Below are 6,719 nucleotides of genomic sequence, written 5' to 3'. Positions count from 1 at the left end.
AATTAACATGACTATCAGACTTAATGGCCTAAATTTCTTTGCTGTGGTATTGATCAACATATTGATATGTTGGGCCACGGAACTGGTCAAATTCCTTTGAAAGCTTGAACCTTTCCCCTGCTGTTCTTGATGGAGGGAGATGGATGCAGGCATTATAATTCAGTGCTGCCTTCTACCTCCTGCTGCTTGCTCCCCCTCGCCTCCCCTTTCCAAACAACCACGTGCATGCACATGCACAAATATGCCACATATGTGCACACATAACTACTGCAGTTCTGCTTATTAGCATGTGAGTGCAGGATAACCTGTGACCAATGTGCATTACAATGCAAGCATTCATTTCTTATTACACATTCAAAACAACTAGCTAAAAGAGATCAACATTGTACAAATAGTACATAGTACAAATAATTCTGACATACACTTTTTTTGTAAACCTTGCAAACCTCTTATGTATACCTTTAATTATTTTACATGACTATATGACAAATTGTTTCCTCATTAAATGTGGATATATGTTATTTATCTATTTTAGAACAGAAATGTGTTAATTAATGTAAGACCATCATAAAAAAACAACATATATAATCATTTTAAGACGTCATTTAAAGACCTTTGGATAGGCTACATTTTGAACCTAGTGAGAAATATAAATGTCTGCTTACAAATAAGTGCCATGTACTGAACATGGTGTTAGCATGGCATTTACAGTGCCTTGTGAAAGTATTCACCCCTTGATTTTTCATGTTTTGTTGGATTACAACCTGGAATTAAAATTGATTTTTGGGGTGTTTGTACCATGTTATTTACATAACATGCCTACCCACTTTGAAGTTGCAAAATATTTGTGACAAGAAAAAAAAAAATATTTAAAAACATCTTTAATGTGCATAGGCAACCCCACTCAAAGAGCCACATTTTGCTGCAGTTACAGCTGCAAGTCTCTTGGGGTTTGTTTCTATTATCTTAGCATGTCTAGTCCTTGGGATTTTTGCCTATTCTTCAAAGCAAAGCTGTTCCAGCTCCTTCATTTTAGATGGGTTGCATTGGTACAGCAATCTTCAAGTCATGCCACAGATTCTTTATTGGTTTGAGGTCTGGGCTTTGACTAGACCATTCCAAGACATTTAAATTTCCACTCCACTCCAGTGTAGCTTTAGTGGTATGCTTAGGGTCGGTGTCCTGCTGGTGAACCTCAGACTCTCAAAGTCTCAAAACTCTGGCAGACTGAAACAGGTATTCTTTAAAAAATTGCCCTTATTTATTGCCATCCATCTTTCCTTTAATCCTGATCAGTTTTCAAGCCCTGCTGATGAAAAGCATCTCCACAGCATGATACTGCCACCACCATGCTTCACTGTGGGAATGGTGTTCTCGGAGTGATGGTAAGTGGTGGGTTTGTGCCAAACAAAAAGTTCAATTTCAGTCTCATCTGACCAGAGAACCTTTTTTCAATGTGATTGATGCCAAACTTGTTGTTTAGCAACTCCAAACATGTTTTCTAAATTGTTTTCTTCCATAAAACCTTGTTCTGTAGAGTGTATGACTCAAAGTTATCCTCTGGACAGATTCTCCCATCTCTTTGGAGCTCCTTCAATGTTATCTGTGGTGTTTATTCCTCCTTGCTTGGTCTGTGTATTTTGGTAGGTGGCCTCCTCTTGCCATCTTTGTGGTGCTGCTATATCCTTTATTTTGTTTTAATTAATTTAGTGGGTAGATTTTGTTAGGTCCATTACATGAAATAGAAAAATAAAAATCCATTTTGATTCCTGGTTGTAATACAACAAAACAAGAAAAACACCAAAAGGGGTGAATAGTTTCACAAGGCACTGTAGATATTGTCTCCTCAGTAAATGATAGTAGAAATTTATGGCTTTGAATCTGATGCCAAGAGACCATTTGGTCCTTGTGTCTGTGCCAGTTCACTCTTACTGTCACCTCCACCCCCCAATACACACACACACACACACACACATACACACCCTCATACACACAAAATGTTAACAAGGAGTTACTTATTTATGTTTTTCCCCATATGGAACTATATGAATCATTTTGGTGCACTGAAGTTTACACTAATGTGTACAGCTTGTATATAAAATATTTTTTTTTCTTTAAAACCATACTTCATCTAATTTTATAATGGTGAATTTATCATGGTGGTTACATTAACTGGATTTTTTGTTGCTGTTGTATTACATTTTTGTCAACGTTTTGTAATAATGACATCAACTGAATAAAAGTAATGTTTAATCCAACCAAAGTGAGTGTTATAGAAATACTAGTGATGCCTCAGGTCTGTTCAGATATTCTTTTCTTACTTCCCAATTATTTGCAATTTTTGCAAAATTAAAGGCTTATACAAAGTAGCACTGGTATAGGCAATGTCATATTCTGTGCACAGGGCTAGTGGTAGCTTGGTGCTTATGGTACTTGACTGGTAATCAGATGGTTGCCAGTTCAAATCCTACAACTGCCCAGTTGCCACTGTTGGGGCCCCTGTGCAAGACCCTTAATCCTCAATTGCTCGTGTTGTCTTCACCCATAACTGGAAGTTGCTTTGGATTAAAATAGTGGCTATATGAACTTCACATTGCTTTATAGGTAAGGAGAGTGGAAGTCAGTGTAATACAATTGTAATGGAATTTGTGACCTGAGAACTCCTCTGGCTCCTCTACAGCTTACTGGTCCTGTCGTCTGACTCCACTCTGCCACCACTCCTCATTATCACCCACACCTGTTCTCACTGACTCATTAACACACAAGTTTATATACTTCTATTTCCCTCAATATTGTGTGAAGTGTTGGCAGTTGAATCTAGTGTGATTGAGATGTATTTTAGTGTCCTTGTTTATATGGACTTACTTCTGCTCTTGCATTACATTTGCCTGTCTATTCCTGTATGTGTATTATGAATCTGTTTTTGAGAACCCTGTTGGCCTGTGTTTCTGACTGGTTTGTCTGTTTGCCTGAAAATACCAAAATAAAACAAAAAAGAATTCTATTGCTCATGCATCCTATACATGTAAACGGTAATTTAGACACAATTGGAATAAAAAATGTCTTTTGGCATGGTACTGATTTTTGATAAATTCTTGGCCTGCTAAAGTTAAATGTGTCTCTGAACTTCACAATAGTCAAATTGTCTGGATTACATCCAGGGTGTTGAGCCAAAGACCTCGGGTCAAATGTACGTTTGAGTAATCACTGTACCCTACTTCAATGAAGTAGATACAATACGGGTGTGAATAATCTTTTGTGCTGAAATTGCACTTTAAGCTTTTCTGCACTAGCAAATGCATTTATCAGAGAGCTCTGGTCATTAAGCTTTTTTAAAATCTTGTCTTAAACAGGAATACAAATTACCTTATTGTCTAACTTCCTTTTTAAATTACCCCTAAATGTGCTTCAGATTAGCCCATGTCTAATGCAGACAAACTTCATGTAATTTGTCCAAATGGGAGTAGCTCTTACATATTTAATATTGGGCTTTTAAATTCACATCAAGGCCTCCATAGACTGATGAGGTCAACGTCTTGTTGAATTGTGTCAGAGTGTGTCATCTTTACAGTGCCGAAATTATGTGACTGTTTGAAACATGTAAAACTACTGTATATATAAACTGGCCCATCTCCTGAATGTATACATTTTTTTCTTCACTCAATGAACCCATAAATAAACATGTGTTAGGGAGAATCACATTGTTTCTGTGCTAAAAAGTGTATACTGATCTCTTTCAGCATATACACCATAGCTTATAACTCCTAATACTAAAACACTCACACCATGCCAGAATAAGTGGCGAATATGCCAAGTTCAGAAATAGGGGAGTTTTCTCAACCAGGATGAGTGCCAACCTGACACCAATCTAATATGTAAACGAGTTGCTGGCTGACGATGTGGTTGCAACTTCTGTTTAGAGGATCACCTGCACCCACCTCTCAGAGGACACGCTTTTCAAAGGGGCTTAGCTCCTTAAACCCTCTAATTAAAATGAGAAATCCCTATGCCTCACCCCCCTCTGCCACCAGCACTGCAAAAAAGATTATTAGGAATTTAATGGGGAAAATTCTGTGTCCCACACCATCTGCGACCCGGGACTTGTGGAGAATTTTGGGAACGATGACAGAGAAAATGAGAGGGAGAACGTGTGTGTGTGTGTGTGTGTGTGTGTGTGTGTATACACAAAGACAGAAAGAGAATGACAGCACTCTCTCAGCCAAGTTGAGGTGGATGTGTGAGGAGAAGGCCATAGCCCCACACAGATAAATCAACATCATGCGAGCACAACATTTTTCACTTTTAATTACCTGGATGTTATTATTAACAGGCTATTCATTCTGTGCAGTGTCTCATAGGCACTCAGGTGTCTGTTACCCAGGGTTACTGAGTGAACCTTTGGTAGTGACAGTGAACAAAATACACCTTTCTGCTACATGCACATACACCAGGTCATAACTCACCCCGAAAAGCAGATTCCATTATTCAGAACCAGACATCCAGACACTCAGCATTTAATATGCTGATATGGTCAATGACCTTGTGATGATCTGCCATGTGCATGTCCAGACACTTTCACTGTCATATCGCCGACTTTATCATGCCATAGGACCATACTCAACAACCTCTCCAATATGGAAGTTAAGAGCATGGGCTAATGTGATCATGTCATGCAGGCTGAAATAATGAGCAATGAGCACTGGCCAATAGGGAAAATGATTCACATACCTAACTCACCTACAGCCACCCACACCCACACACACTGCAGTGCCATATGCTCCGTTACACTATTAACATTGTTCAGATACCACAGCTTATTTTAACGATGCTAACACCAAGAAATGCTCCTGCAGATATATGGCTTTAAAAGGCCAAATCCCAATCATGAAAGTGAGCAGATTTTCATGAAAATCGCTCATTGTAAAAATGTTTTCGGGCCTTTCCCACACTTATTCCACTTGAATACTATTAAAATTTTGTAAATCTGAATCAATAATAAATATATTTACTAAAGAATTCAAAGAGTTGTTGAGAGGACAAGGGAAGGACAGTATGATCTGACGTCTGTAGGATAGCCTGTTCTGGGTCATATTTGATGACCATTTACACCAGCTACGTAGCACTCCACTTCTGTGTTTTCCTGGTGCCTGGCTCAGCGTGAACAGGACAAGTGTCCCTCACCATCTCAGCCTCAGCCTTCACCATCTGCTGCTCTCACCATAGAGACTGAGTCACCTCAGCTATTGTCAGTCACATGTGAAGACAGAGAAGTCCTTTTGCAACTTTGCAAATCACATTTGGTTCTTCACATCTGACAATCACCACATAAATTCAACCTATAGAAAAAATAGCCCACATGGTATAATGCACCTTGTTGTTTTAATTTTATTTAACCTTTTTATTGACTTTGATTAGTTTATTTAATTAAACCTCATATATTTATTCTTTAAATATCACAGTTGTATTTAAATTAAGTTTAACAGTAAGACTATCCATAAAATTATTCTTAATTCTAATTTATTTAAGTTATATAGTTATAATAATAATAATAATAATAATAATAATAATAATAATAATAATAATAATAATAATATTAATAATAGTAGTAGTAGTAGTAGTAGTAGTAGCATTCTATAGCGATGGCGGTGGCGATGATTGAAGAACGAAAGACTAGACGACATAAAAATGTTCTAGACTTAAACTTTTAAATATGATTAAAAATGTATTTTCATCGTAAAAACAATAAACAAGTCAAAAATATTAATCAGTAATAAAGAAGTTATTTACGTTAAAAGGTTAGATATTTCTGTTCCATTTTCATTATGTCAGCTTTATTTCTTAGGTGTAGCATGTTCTTTAGACTTTGTTAAATTTCGTCACCGTTTTTCCCTTATTTTGGATGCTTTTGTCAATTTTAACAAAGCTGTTTAATTTTAAAACAATGGATTAACTTTTAAAGGAGAGTTTAACACTTGTCCGAGCGTTAGATTGCACTATTCTTTTTAAATCAGTCGTGGAATGATTAATACATTTCACATCACTGAACTAGTTAAAATGACGGTCTGTTCGGTTTTGCCGAATACAAAGCGCACCCGACACTGATAATTTTAAATAAAAAGACGTAATCGATAAAGCCAGCTATACAAAACATTAAATTCTTGTTGCTCAATATGGGACTGCACGTTAGGCCTCCAGCTTTGAACTATGGGTTCTTCAACCAACTCATTCTCTGAACTATTACACTGTAACCTGTCAAAATGTCTCTTATTTGCAGGCAGTCAAATTTCAGGGATGACAATGCAAATTCGCCCGGGGATTAGAGGCACCCAGGACTCTTTCCCGGAAGGGTTTGATCCGCAGTCTGTCGCTTTCTGGCTTGGATCCAACTGCTGCGCCAAACTTGGTGGCATGTTCATACCCAGTAAAGACAAAACTGTCCCAGACTCGCCTCTCTCTGTTCTTTCATGTTTTAAAAATATGTATAAAACGATGACTATTACAAAGTGTCACGTGGAGTTGTTTTCTATAAATGCTACAATTTCTAGCATTGTGATGTAATGTTTTTGCGTTTATATTAAATAAAAGTTAATTACGATTTTACCCTGTACTTCATTCATGTATATTGATCATATATTGCCATAAGAAATGTGATGAAAATATCTTACTTGAACACAAAGTGTACGAATTATCGAAATTAATCGAGCTATGCTAAATGCTCT

This window comes from Electrophorus electricus, chromosome 10 (assembly GCF_013358815.1).
Source record: "Electrophorus electricus isolate fEleEle1 chromosome 10, fEleEle1.pri, whole genome shotgun sequence".
In the NCBI taxonomy this organism is placed as follows: domain Eukaryota; kingdom Metazoa; phylum Chordata; class Actinopteri; order Gymnotiformes; family Gymnotidae; genus Electrophorus; species Electrophorus electricus.
Note: the sequence above shows the minus strand (reverse complement) of the source record.